We start from the raw sequence: 15338 nt of genomic DNA, 5'->3' as shown, positions 1-15338 counted from the left end.
TTCTGTTTATTAAGAAATCAAAGAAGGAACTGGTGTGAAGTCATTTAAAAAAAAATCTGGCCAAAGCATGAATAGTTCGCTCGGCTGGTAAACACCTCTGAACTCCCATTGGTCAGTGTCGATGATGTAATAGGTGGGTGCGGCTCTGAGGCTCCGCCTTTCTTCTGTTCAGACACGAGTAACACACATGAACACACTGGAGACACTGGAGACTGGAGACACGCTTTATTTCATGATTGGTTGTCCATCAGCTGGAGAAAATGCTGAAGTGATTCCAGCGCTGTCGTTCCTCCGTGTGGTTATGGTTACAAGTGTGCTGTGAACTTCACTGTTCTCTCAGAGTTAGAGCAATTATTAAAACTTTATAGTTATAGTTATTGTTTCACATTATATTTGAGAATAGAATGCCTTTATTATAGTTATTGTTCTTGATGTGAACGACAGGCTCTTAAAGGGATAGTTCACTTTGAAATTAAATGTTGGTGTGTTTTATCTTCCTGAAGTTCATCCAAGATGTCTTTGTCTCCGCTGTAGTTTCAATGTTGATATTTTTAGGTCAACCCGTTCTTGTCTGTCAGTCATATAATGCAGGTCTATAGGCACTGTCTCTAAAAGCATGCAGAGAAAAGTCCACATTACACAATTCCCCATCGTAAGTGCACATTGATGGCCTAAGCTCGCTGAACTCATCCGGGAGTGTTGAGTTTTCACTTATTCCCAGTTTGTAAGCCTTCTATCTTGACACACGACTCGCTTCATTGTTCAGGCCAATCACAGGCATACGTTGAGCCGTACAGCCAATCACACGCGTTTCTGCTGAGTTTAAAAATGCCACGTCCAATCGAAGGCGGTTAGATTAGTTTCCGGGGAAGAAATCCGGTGTAAACAGATCAGATGGACGTGGTTGTGTAAAAGAGAAAAAAACTATATAAATACTGTTCGTTTTATCACACAAACCGCTTGTTTCGTGTCTTAGGCCATCAATGTGCACTTACGGTGGGGAATTGTGTAATTTGGACTTTTCTCTGCATGCTTTTGGAGACAGTGCCTATAGACCTGCATTATATGACTGACAGACAAGAACGGTTTGACCTAAAATATCAACATTGAAACTCCTGCGGAGAACATACCAAAATTAATTTCAAAGTGAACTATCCCTTTAAGAAACTATCCATCGATACCATCCATATTATTTATTTATTATTCTATGAATGTTAAAAGGTTCGTAAACATTTGCACTTCAAGACTTTCGTATATTAAGGGGTATATATATATATCGATGCTTTCAGTGTGTGTCCAAACGTACAGAAATATACATGTGTGAACACAAGCCTGATCGTCCACAGCAGGAGTTCTGCCGCATTTACATATTCCTTAGTCGACTGTATTTATATTCATACCTAAACACACATATTTACACATAAACATATGCAAAACTCTCTCTCTCTCTCTCTCTCTCTCTCACACACACACACACACACACACACACACACACACACACACACACACACACACACACACACACACACACACACACACACACACTTACTGTATCTGATTATAAATGCTGCCTGTGATGAACACTGATACATGTGATTGTATTCCAGGAGCTGAATCACACACACACACACACACACACACACACACACACACACACACACACACACACACACACACACACTCACAGCTATTCTGCTGGTTACCATGACAATAATTACAGATCGCGGTAGCTGTGTGTTAACCGATGGCTCTGGGGAGCGAAAGCACTTTGGCCGACCATCTTTCACTCTCTCTCTCTTTATTTTTCCTTTTGCTTTATACTCGTTCTTATTTAATATGGAGGACGGCCATCCACAGATTGAAGGCTTGTGTTGTCATGGAAACTGTAAGTCGTTGTGCCACTAGCCAGCTCCCCCACGGTGAGCCGGTTGGTTCGTTCCAGACTGAACCATCGAGTGGGTGTGTGTGACCCGTGTTCAGCTCTAGTGCGAGTGTGTGTTATTCACAATATTGATGGTCCTTTCATGAATTAAAAAAAAAAATATCATAAAATTATTTTGATATGAGGCATTCGAAGCATTAGCAGAATGGGTCCGGCAGCATGGGTCATGTTAGAAGCAGCGTTATCATTAGGAGAAACGATTTCATGGTGACTTTAAATCTGTTAGTCACTGAATGTAGAAGAACAGCTGTTTAAGTGAATCTAATGTAGTTAATTGCGCCAGTAATATCACTAATATATCTTCTGACACAGAGTTTATTTCACCTTCTCAATTTAAAAATCAAGCGATCTCGTCCAGCGCGGGAATCGAACCCGTCGATCTGTGTGAAGAGCGCCTGACAGGCCGTTAATACGGACTAAAAACGTCATTTGTGGAAGTTTCTCATGTTTAATGTTAGTTAATCTGACATGTTCTTGGCTCGCTCTTGCGTTTATTTTACCTTCTCAATTAATCAATCGATCTTGTTCAGGGCGGGAATCGAACCCGGGTTTGTCTATATGAAGAGCGCAGACAGTTAATACAGAATAAGAACATGTCAGTTGTCGGAGTTTCTAATGTTTAATATGAGTTAATCTGACATGTTGTTGAGTTTATTTTACCTTCTCAATTAATAAAGATCAATCGATCTCGTCCAGCGCGGGAATCGAACCCGGGTCGATCTGAAGAGCGGCTGACGGACGGTTAACGCGCCCGAAGTTCCTAATGTTCAATGTTACTCAATCAAGGTTGTGTGTTAATGACGTGCAGATTTTAACAGTGCGCAGTGTGTGTGTGTGTGTGTGTGTGTGTGTGTGTGTGTGTGTGTGTGTGTGTGTGTGTGTGTGTGTGTGTGTGTGTGTGTGTGTGTGTGTGTGTGTGTGTGTGCACGCGCATGTGTAGGGGTAGTAGCAGATCTCTGCTCAGTCTGTCAGACACGCTCTGTAGGGCTGCATGATTTCTCTTGCCAGTGTGAGTGTGAGATGAAGATGAGGAGGATGATGCGCGCGCGGTCCGCCCACGCAGGATCATTCCTGACTCGCGCGCTGCGCGTCTAAACCCGTCGCGCTGAATATATCACATTTATTTTCGATGAAGACGATGGTGCGGGAGTAACGGGATGAAGACCATCAACACCATCGGCGACATGATTACGAACCCGCCGCGGAGCGAACGATGAGAAACGCGTTACCCTGGAAACGGCGGAGACTCGAGCGAGCGCAGGCCGAGGAGAGAGCACCGAACGCCGGACTGAAGACGCAGGAACACCCGCTGAAGGACGCGGAGCTCCACTTGCGCGAGTTATGCATGACATATTCATGATGTTCATATTCATGAGGGAACGAAATGCCTTTTCAATAAGCCAGTGATGAAGATGATGATACTGATGATGATGAAGAGCACTGCACATGTCCACAGAAGCTGCAAACTTCCCTGCATCACTGGCTCCTGTGAGGAGGACCCTTCATGTCTGACAGAATTAGATTGTCCCGCGAGACTGAACTGATCTGAGGACAGTGAGAATGACGGATGAGGGAGGGATAGTTTGACTGATTCTCAGTGCTTGTTGCTGGCCTGGAGAGAGAGAGACAGCAGCGCTGAGGCCTGACGCCTCCGGTCTCTCTTCTTCGGTAAGTCACTGCGGGGACGTGAAAACTCTCAAACTAATACTCATTTGTCCTTGAAAATTAAGTATATATCAAAGGAAATTATGTTTTCCGTTTGATTTGTTTTGACATCTTCCGCATTGGGCTTAAATATTGAAGAATGTGTTTTCTTGCGCATATATTTAAAGTGCTATGTTATGCCATTTTAAATACTGTGGTGTAGTTTTGGCGTCTCCTACAATAGTTCTCATGCAGTCAAGGTCAAAAACACACATTTCCTCATAATCTCCACAGCTCTTTTCTCTCAGTCTCTGAAACGCTTCGTTCGAAGATTCAGTTTCTAAACCCCGCCTCTCTGAGAGTTGCTCTGCTCTGATTGGTCAGACACCAAACGCTCATTATCATATCTGAATCTCAGCTCTTGATCACAGTGATACGAACAGTGACGATGGCGTGGGTTCTACCGTATCGATCTCAGAAAACAGCGTCTTCTCCACACGAACAACACGAACCGAACTCTTCCAGTCTCAGATACACTAGTGTTTGAGGGCGGAGCTAAGAGACGCTGCTCAGCCAATCAACACCACAGGCTGGTATTATGCTAATTGGTTACAAACCTCCGCTCGTTTCAGGTCAGAACTTCAGAATCGATTCTTTTGACCGTTATTTCTCGTGCACTTTGATCTTTAAAACTTTTCAGACTTTTAACATTCACACAAAGCTCTTTGACACACTACATGAGATATTCCATAAAGCATATTAGGGGCAGTTTAACGTGAAGAGCTCTTCATATGCAGGTATTGTGAGTGCAGTGCAGAAACCCGCTGGCAGGATGGTGATTGGTTGCCAGGTCGCAGCTCTGCTGTTGCTAGGGTGTCCGGGTCAGTCTGGACTGTCATGTTCTGGTCATTCTGGTGTAAATGTTGCATCACCTGCACACTCTGGGCTCAAAAACATCATCTGAGGAATCATTCGAAGCGGTTCTATTTACATTTATGCTTTCGGCAGACGCTTTTACACATTTACATTCTGATCAGTTCTTGCTTCCGAGTCGAACCCATGACCTTGGCGTCGCAAGCCTCAGCGCTCCACTGGAAAGCTCGCGCTGTTGTTCTCGGTAAGCGTCAGTCTCCTGTGAGGGATTGTGGGATTGACTGTTGAGAACATCAGAAAGTTGAGAGACGCTGAACTTCATGCAAACAAGATGAGAAAGGAATGCAGAGGAGGAGACTGGCTTCACAGTTTCTGGGGGATTTAGTGTCTAAATTGCATCATATTTTTATTGCTATATTAAATTCAGATTCGGGTTTATCTTTGATCTCAGGCCGGTATAGAGTGACTGCAGCTGCTCGTCTCATTGATTCGGTGTGTGTGTGTGTGTGTGTAGTGCAGGTGCACAGATACACCAGTGACCGCATCGCTATTGATGCATTTGATCAGATCGATGATATCACACTTCATTTCTCTCATCTTAGCCTCTTCATGACATGTTTCTATAATGAATTTAATGCAGAATATAAAATGCATTAAATGTATTTCTTATTGTGCACAAAATATAATCATAAACGTATATATACAGGTGAAACTCGAAAAGTTGCAAAAGTTCATTTATTTCAGTAATTCATCAAGCCTTTATTTGTTATAATTTTGATGATTATGGCTTACAGCTTATGAAAACCTTTTAACAATATTTTGAATTAGTTTTTTTTTAATAAGCTGTAAAATTTAATTTCATAATAAAATTTAGTGCAAAGTATTTAATGCATTAAGTTGAATTATTATAATGCAAAAATATAATACAAAGAATTCCATTTAGTGCAAAGTATAGGCCTATCTATTATGTTTAATTTAATTATTATAGTGCTAAAAAATATGTAAAATATATATAATGCAAACAATAAAATTCACTGCAAAGTATATAATGCGTTAAATTGATTTTTTATAGTGCAAAAAATATTAAAATATATAATAAATATTATAAAGAATTACATTTACTGCAAAGTAAACCCTGCATTAAATTTAATTATTGTGTAAAAAATATATAATATACTGTATAATGCAAAAATATAATGCAAAGAATTAAACGTACGGCAAATTTTATAGTGCATTAAACTGAATTCCTACAGTGCAAAAATATAAGTATCATGCAAACAAGTGCTGCATGCTGTGGTAGTTCATAAACGTCTTCTTTAGGTGTTTAAAACCAGCGTCTGGTCATTTCACAGCCGGGGAGTCGCTGGCACACATGTGCAGTAAAGCCAGATGTGAAATACAGGTAATGAAACCCTTTTAATCCAGAATGTCTATATTTAGGCTTTGGTTGATTCTGCAGAGAAGGATGCGATGTGATCTCCTCCAGCAGAGATCCACACAGATGTCTGATATATTATTCATATATGATCTTTACTGGCTGTAGATCAACCGTCAGCTAAAAGGGTTCACCAGAAATACACATTATGTTCTCATATTTCACCATCATCACTAGCGCAACAAGACAAACAGCGACATAACAACAGCCCATATAACTCATATTCTTCTGATGCTTTGTGTGAAATTAAGTAACCACTTATATTTTGCCACGGTCGTGGGTTTGATATCCAGGGAATGCATGATAATACATTATACACCATATATAGACTGAAAGCAATGCAAGTCACTTTGGATAAAAGCATCTGGCAACTGCATAAATGTCACACAAAGCATCATCGTGTGACTTCAGAAGACTTCAGTATTAAAAGTATTTCAATTAAAACTATTGGAAACACTTTACTTGAAACGTTTGTCTAAGGGACCGTTCGGTATTTATGGAATGGGCCACCGGAGGAAAATAGGGGAGGGTCATGCCTTTTTATTCTTTGTTGAGGGGAGGGTCATCCAACTTTTTTTAGTCTAGGGGGAGGGTCACCCAACTTTTGTATTCATGAAAACAACAAACTTTCAAAGTGGCTTGTTTTGTGCATATTTTTCCATGTAGCTCTCTCAGTCTCGGTCCCCCCATAGCTAGCAGATGGGTCTGACCCAACAAAAAACAGACGCGAAAGATCAAGTCCAGTTTGGCGCTGTTTAACAGTGCGCGCGCGCTCAGAAAAAGTGCATCATGTCAGAACAGAACGCCAATGAAATGTTTACCACGAGCAAATAATAAACTTTTGTGATTGCGAATCACAAGCAGTGTCCTGTGAGTGTGTCCTACGTCGATGTAGCCTACGTCGAGTTTAATTGGGACTGAGGCGCCAGAACTGCAGCTGATAGAATGTGCGCTGTAGTGTGTGTGATAGCGATACTACCACATTTCTTCAAAAGCAGATCGTGGAGATATTAAATCATCCACGATCAAAAATTTTGATATCGCATAAGGACAAGTATAAAACAACTGTTAGGCTATCATGTCTGAAAACAAACACAAATAACGCGTGCTACATTGGGGCTGTTTACACCTGGCCACTTCATGCGTTTTCTCAGATCGGATAGCTATCTATCAAAACGATTTCATTTACATCTGGTGTGGTCGCATAAATGCGTTTTTGCAAAACGGATTTAAATCCTATCTTCAATTCTTCAAATAGTTTGCACGTTGGCTCATCTGCAGTGCGTGTTGCAGTAGCGTCGTCATATCTGGCTATAACATGACAGCCTATAACACGCTCTCACATTTATTTTTATTTTATTGCATTTTTTGGGAGGAGTACAATTTACATATGTGGTTTCAACAACCAGATGCATTTACACTTGTTCAGTTTTGTCTGGAATGTGGCCCAGACCTCCCCTGAAGTGGTTTGAGCGATCGGATTCAAATCCGTCTCAAATGCGTTTCGGAGGGCATTTATACCTGGTCTTTAGGGCTGGATACCGAGTCTCGATAGTTTTTAGGTATCGACCGAATTGCCTCGATACTATCGAGTATCGAAAAATGGCATGTTGTTCGGTTCCAGATTTCGATACCGCGCACATACTCATATGAGACGCGCGCGCACGCACAAACTCGACGCGCATACTTGTAGGCTATGAGACGCGAGGAGGACACACACAAACTCTCCGCGCACATATTCATATGAGACGCGAGCCTACACACACAAACTCTCCGCGCACATATTCATATGAGACGCGAGCACACACACACAAACTCTCCGCGCACATATTCATATGAGACGCGAGGACACACACATAATAGGCTACCTTAAAGATGTGGAAAAGTCGATCAAAAGTGTGGGTACATTTCTCCAGACTCGATGCCAACAGTGCGATGCAGTATTTGCGGTAAAATAATTGCTGCAAAGACCGATAAATATATGAAGACCTTGACAGTGCACGGAGTAAACATAAGAGCAGAAAGTTGCTCCGTCTTCGACTGGTAAATGAAGAGATACCTTGTTGATCTGACAGTGTAAATATTGCAATAAATAATAACCTACTGAATGTACACTGCCGTTCAAAAATGTGTTGGTTTACTTGACTAGTCAGAATTTTTTTTCAGTAAGGATGCATTAAAGTGATCAAAGGTGACATTAAAACATGTGTAATGTTACAAAATATTTCGTTTTTAAATAAATGCTTTTCTTTTGAATTTTTTATTCATCAAAAAATCATGAAAAAATGTAGGCCTATCATAGTTTCCAAAATACTTTTGGATACTTACTAATTAAATAATGTCAAATATAGTAAATGTATTGTTGCCATATACTACTAAATATTTGACTAGTCACACGTTAATTTCTGCTTAAATACTGCATGGGATATAGCCCATTCTGCGCTCAAGCGCATGTATAATCTTGCCGCAAAAACAGGCAAATATGTATTTAAAAATAACGATGCATTTTAATTGTTTATTAAAATACTATTTTTTTCTAAATCAGTGTCTGCTGCAAACATGTCTCCATACATCTCCGCTGTAAAGTGCGCCTTTAAGAGAAATGCATCTTTCATACGGATTACATCAGATGATATTTGCTTTCGATTTGATTTTTTTCGTTTTTAAAAGTGGACATATCAAGCTTTATATAGATATTTTTTTCATATATTTGAGGCTAGTATGCTATATAGCCTACGATATGTTTCTGTTTTTTTTTTTTTTTTTTTTTTTTTGACGCGCTACAGTTCACGGAGACCATGAAAGACCCTGATTGTTTTATTTTATTTTACGAAAGCAAAAGTTTTCTTGTTATTGTGAGTTTACACAAATAAAAGTATTGCGACTGATGCATTATTCTTTTCTGTATGGCCATAAATAGAGTATTTTAAGTTGTTTCCACTGTTGATCGCATCGGCGCCTCCATGTCATGCAGTGCGCGCTACACACTCGCACTTGGTTATGCGCCTAAGAACAGCGAACAAATATCTAGGTTAATGTTAGAGTGAGCGGCCATGCCAGACGGATAATCCTCATGTTTAACAAATCAAATCATGCAGTTTCTACCGCGTGTCAGCGCTGCGCCAGTTTGAAAAAGGCGGGTGTGCAGGCGTCTTTTAATGAACGTTTGGTGTAGAGGCATAGATATATCTGAACATCTTTGCCAAGCGCAAACCAGTACAGAAGTAATAATCAATAAATGATCGGGGAGGGTCATGCCTTTTTTCACAATCATTTTGGAGGGTCATAGAAAAATTTATTGCTGGCGAAGGGAGGGTCAAGTCTTTTTTGACTATTGATCTCAAAACTCCTCCGGTGGCCCCATAAATAAATAACGAACAGTCCCTAATGCATTATAAAGCTATTAGTTAATGCATTATTTCTCTTCATAAATCATTCTAGTTAATATGCATTATAATATATAATAAAAACGCATAACAATATTTGCAGATTCCTTGTTACATTTGATATGACATTGGTTGTTTGTCATGAGTTTTAATTCATTATACTTTCTAAAGGTGTAACAGTGAAATAATACATGCTATAATGCATTATAAATACAAAATTCTGTCATGTGACTCAGCAGCAATAACAGCAGCAGCAGCAGTAATAACAGTAACAACAGCAGCAATAACAGTAACAGCAGCAATAACAGTAACAGCAGTAATAACAACAGCAGCAGTAATAACAGCAGCAGCAGCAATAACAACAGCAGCAGTAATAACAGCAGCAGCAGCAGCAATAACAACAGCAGCAGTAATAGCAGCAGCAATAACAGCAGCAGTAATAACAGCAGCAGCAATAACAGCAGCAGCAATAACAGCAGCAGTAATAACAGCAGCAGCAATAACAGCAGCAGCAGCAATAACAGTAACAGCAGCAGCAGTAATAACAGCAGCAGTAATAACAGCAGCAGCAATAACAGCAACAGCAGCAATAACAGTAACAGCAGCAGCAGTAATAACAGCAGCATCAGCAATAACAGCAGCAGCAGTAATAACAGCAGCAGTAATAACCGCAGCAGCAGTAATAACAGCAGCAGTAATAATAGCAGCAGCAGCAATAACAGCAGCAGCAGTAATAACAGCAGCAGCAGTAACAGCAGCAGTAATAACAGCAGCAGTAATAACAGCAGCAGCAGTAACAGCAGCAGTAATAACAGCAGCAGCAGCAATAACAGCAGCAGCAGCAATAACAGCAGCAGCAGTAATAACAGCAGCAGCAGTAACAGTAATAACAGCAGCAGCAGCAGTAATAACAGCAGCAGCAGTAATAACAGCAGCAGCAGTAATAACAGCAGCAGCAGCAATAACAGCAGCAGCAGTAATAACAGCAGCAGTAATAACAGCAGCAGTAATAACAGCAGCAGCAGCAATAACAGCAGCAGCAGTAATAACAGCAGCAGCAGTAATAACAGCAGCAGCAGCAATAACAGCAGCAGCAGCAATAACAGCAGCAGCAGTAATAACAGCAGCAGCAGTAATAACAGCAGCAGCAGCAATAACAGCAGCAGCAGTAATAACAGCAGCAGCAGTAATAACAGCAGCAGCAGCAATAACAGCAGCAGCAGTAATAACAGCAGCAGCAGTAATAACAGCAGCAATAACAGTAACAACAGCAGCAGTAATAACAGCAGCAGCAATAACAGCAGCAGCAGTAATAACAGCAGCACCAATAACAGCAGCAGCAGTAATAACAGTAACAGCAGCAGCAATAACAGTAACAGCAATAACAGCAGCAGCAGTAATAATAGTAACATCAGCAGCAATGACAGTAACAGCAATATCAGCAGCAGCAGCAATATCAGTAACAGCAGCAGCAATAACAGTAACTGCAGCAGCAATAACAGTAACAGCAGCAGAAATATCAGTAACAGCAGCAGCAATAACAGTAACAGAAGCAGCAATAACAGTAACAGCAGCAGCAATACCAGTAACAGTAATAACAGTAACAGCAGCAATTACAGCAGCAATAACAGTAACATCAGCAGCAATAACAGTAACATCAGCAGAAATATCAGTAACAGCAGCAGCAATAACAGTAACATCAGCAGAAATATCAGTAACAGCAGCAGCAATAACAGTAACTGCAGCAGCAATATCAGTAACAGCAGCAGAAATATCAGTAACAGCAGCAGCAATAACAGTAACAGCAGCAATAACAGTAACAGCAGCAGCAATACCAGTAACAGTAATAACAGTAACAGCAGCAATTACAGCAGCAATAACAGTAACATCAGCAGCAATAACAGTAACAGCAGCAGCAATAACAGTAACATCAGCAGCAATAACAGTAACAGTAATAACAGCAGCAGCAATAACAGTAATAACAGCAGCAGCAATAACAGTAACAACAGCGGCATTAACAGCAGCAGTAATAACAGTAACAGCAGCAGCAGCAATAACAGCAGCAGTAATAACAGTAACAGCAGCAGTAATAACAGTAACAGCAGCAGCAGTAATAACAGCAGCAGTAATAACAGTAACAGCAGCAGTAATAACAGTAACAGCAGCAGCAATACCAGTAACAGTAATAACAGTAACAGCAGCAGTAATAACAGTAACAGCAGCAGCAGTAATAACAGCAGCAGTAATAACAGTAACAGCAGCAGTAATAACAGTAACAGCAGCAGCAATACCAGTAACAGTAATAACAGTAACAGCAGCAATTACAGCAGCAATAACAGTAACATCAGCAGCAATAACAGTAACAGCAATAACAGTAACATCAGCAGCAATAACAGTAACAGTAATAACAGCAGCAGCAATAACAGTAATAACAGCAGCAGCAATAACAGTAATAACAGCAGCAGTAATAACAGTAACAGCAGCGGCATTAACAGCAGCAGTAATAACAGTAACAGCAGCAGCAGCAATAACAGCAGCAGTAATAACAGTAACAGCAGCAGTAATAACAGTAACAGCAGCAGCAGTAATAACAGCAGCAGTAATAACAGTAACAGCAGCAGTAATAACAGTAACAGCAGCAGTAATAACAGTAACAGCAGCAGTAATAACAGTAACAGAAGCAGCAGCAATAACAGCAGCAGTAATAACAGTAACAGCAGCAGCAGCAATAACAGCAGCAGTAATAACAGTAACAGCAGCAGTAATAACAGTAACAGCAGCAGCAGTAATAACAGCAGCAGTAATAACAGTAACAGCAGCAGCAGTAATAACAGCAGCAGTAATAACAGTAACAGCAGCAGCAGTAATAACAGCATCAGTAATAACAGTAACAGCAGCAGCAGTAATAACAGCAGCAGTAATAACAGTAACAGCAGCAGCAGTAATAACAGTAACAGCAGCAGCAGTAATAACAGCAGCAGTAATAACAGTAACAGCAGCAGTAATAACAGTAACAGCAGCAGCAGTAATAACAGCAGCAGTAATAACAGTAACAGCAGCAGCAGTAATAACAGTAACAGCAGCAGTAATAACAGTAACAGCAGCAGCAGCAATAACAGCAGCAGTAATAACAGTAACAGCAGCAGCAGTAATAACAGCAGCAGTAATAACAGTAACAGCAGCAGCAGTAATAACAGTAACAGCAGCAGCAGCAATAACAGCAGCAGTAATAACAGTAACAGCAGCAGCAGCAATAACAGCAGCAGTAATAACAGTAACAGCAGCAGCAGTAATAACAGCAGCAGTAATAACAGCAGCAGTAATAACAGTAACAGCAGCAGCAGCAATAACAGCAGCAGTAATAACAGTAACAGCAGCAGCAGCAGCAATAACAGCAGCAGTAATAACAGCAGCAGCATCAATAACAGCAGCAGTAATAACAGTAACAGCAGCAGTAATTACAGTAACAGCAGCAGTAATAACAGTAATAACAGCAGCAGCAATAACAGTAGCAGCAGCAGCAGTAATAACAGAAGTAGTAATAACAGTAACAGCAGCAGCAATAACAGTAACAGCAGCAGTAATAACAGTAACAGCAGCAGTAATAACAGTAACAGCAGCAGTAATAACAGTAATAACAGCAGCAGCAGCAATAACAGTAACAGTAGCAGCAGTAATAACAGCAGCAGTAATAACAGTAACAGCAGCAGTAATAACAGTAATAACAGCAGCAGCAGCAATAACAGTAACAGCAGCAGCAGTAATAACAGTAACAGCAGCAGTAATAACAGTAATAACAGCAGCAGCAGCAGCAATAACAGTAACAGCAGCAGCAGTAATAACAGTAACAGCAGCAGTAATAACAGTAATAACAGCAGCAGCAGCAGCAGCAATAACAGTAACAGCAGCAGCAGTAATAACAGTAACAGCAGCAGTAATAACAGTAATAACAGCAGCAGCAGCAATAACAGTAACAGCAGCAGCAGTAATAACAGCAGCAGTAATAACAGTAACAGCAGCAATAACAGTAACAGCAGCAGCAATAACAGTAACAGCAGCAGCAGTAATAACAGCAGCAGTAATAACAGTAACAGCAGCAGCAGTAATAACAGCAGCAGTAATAACAGTAACAGCAGCAGTAATAACAGTAACAGCAGCAGCAGTAATAACAGCAGCAGTAATAACAGTAACAGCAGCAGTAATAACAGTAACAGCAGCAGTAATAACAGTTACAGCAGCAGCAGTAATAACAGCAGCAGTAATAACAGTAACAGCAGCAGCAGTAATAACAGCAGCAGTAATAACAATAACAGCAGCAGTAATAACAGTAACAGCAGCAGCAGTAATAACAGCAGCAGCAATAACAGTAACAGCAGCAGCAATAACAATAACAGCAGCAGTAATAACAGTAACAGCAGCAGCAGTAATAACAGCAGCAGTAATAACAGTAACAGCAGCAGCAATAACAATAACAGCAGCAGTAATAACAGTAACAGCAGCAGTAATAACAGTAACAGCAGCAGCAATAACAGTAAAAGCAGCAGCAGTAATAACAGTAACAGCAGCAGTAATAACAGTAACAGCAGCAGTAATAACAGTAACAGCAGCAGCAATAACAGTAAAAGCAGCAGCAGTAATAACAGCAGCAGTAATAACAATAACAGCAGCAGTAATAACAGTAACAGCAGCAGTAATAACAGTAACAGCAGCAGCAATAACAGTAAAAGCAGCAGCAGTAATAACAGCAGCAGTAATAACAGTAACAGCAGCAGCAATAACAATAACAGCAGCAGTAATAACAGTAACAGCAGCAGCAGTAATAACAGCAGCAGTAATAACAGTAAAAGCAGCAGCAGTAATAACAGTAACAGCAGCAGCATTAATAACACCAGCAGCAATAACAGTAACAGCAGCAGCAATAACAGTAACAGCAGCAGCAATAACAGTAACATCAGCAGCAATAACAGTAACAGCAGCAGCAATAACAGTAACAGCAGCAGCAGTAATAACAGTAACAGCAGCAGCAGTAATAACAGTAACAGCAGCAGCAGTAATAACAGCAGCAGCAATAACAGTAACAGCAGCAGCAATAACAGTAACAGCAGCAGCAATAACAGTAACAGCAGCAGCAATAACAGTAACAGCAGCAGCAATAACAGTAACAGCAGCAGCAGTAATAACAGCAGCAGCAATAACAGTAACAGCAGCAGCAATAACAGTAACAGCAGCAGCAATAACAGTAACAGCAGCAGCAATAACAGTAACAGCAGCAGCAGTAATAACAGCAGCAGCAATAACAGTAACAGCAGCAGTAATAACAGTAACAGCAGCAGCAATAACAGTAACAGCAGCAGCAGTAATAACAGTAACAGCAGCAGTGTAGCAGATCTATTCTGCCAAGACTGCCAAACATGTCAATATAGTCATATCTATCACCATGCCAAACATTCAGAGAGTTGTCATGACAGACCTGTGGTTACGATTATTCATGCAATACCTGTATTATATTATTAATATAATAACATATAATTAATTATATAATTAATGCAATATTTACTGGATTCAAGTAAAGTTTACCAAAGTATTTTTATGATGCCCATCAAAAATTATTAACTTGCGTTCTATGCAAACAGTGTTATTTTAAAATGATTTATTGTCTATTAGAGTTTATATTAATATTTCAAATGAACTTTTATTTTTTATATTTTCAGTTTTCATTTTGGTTTAATTTTCAGCCATTTTGCTGTTCTTTTGTCATTTTTATTATAGTTTTATTTTATATTATTATTTACGTTTGATAAGTTCAGTTTTATTCAGTTTGTCCAGTTTTTAGTTTTGATTTACTTCCATTTTTCCAATTAATTTTAGTGCTTAAACTTAAGCTTATTGCCGTTATTAGTTGCCAAGGCAATGTTTACATTCTAATGTTTTTATTTGATTTAACTATAATGTTTTTAACAGTTTTCGTTTTGACTAATGATAATAACCCTGCATGGCAACAGCAGAAGCGCTCAGGTTTCGGGGTGAGTGATAATGACAGGGCTGGTTATTGCGTTTA

General features: G+C 40.0%; 1 protein-coding gene across 4 annotated transcripts in view; it reads left to right on the top strand.

Annotated features, from left to right (window-relative positions):
• The window catches only part of syngap1a (synaptic Ras GTPase activating protein 1a), a 65278-nt gene that overhangs the window by 12830 nt on the left and 37110 nt on the right, over window positions 1–15338 (top strand). The window contains exon 1 of one of the 4 annotated variants that reach the window (XM_079591209.1): window positions 2871–3610. The exons of the other annotated variants lie outside the window; for them this stretch is intronic. The gene's annotated coding sequence lies outside the window, so the exon portion shown is untranslated. Of the gene's footprint in view, window positions 1–2870; window positions 3611–15338 lie in introns of those variants that run through there. 4 annotated transcript variants of the gene reach the window in all.

Source organism: Phoxinus phoxinus (genome assembly GCF_949152265.1).
Source record: "Phoxinus phoxinus genome assembly, chromosome: 19".
In the NCBI taxonomy this organism is placed as follows: domain Eukaryota; kingdom Metazoa; phylum Chordata; class Actinopteri; order Cypriniformes; family Leuciscidae; genus Phoxinus; species Phoxinus phoxinus.
Note: the sequence above shows the minus strand (reverse complement) of the source record. Positions and strands in the feature narration are given on the sequence as shown.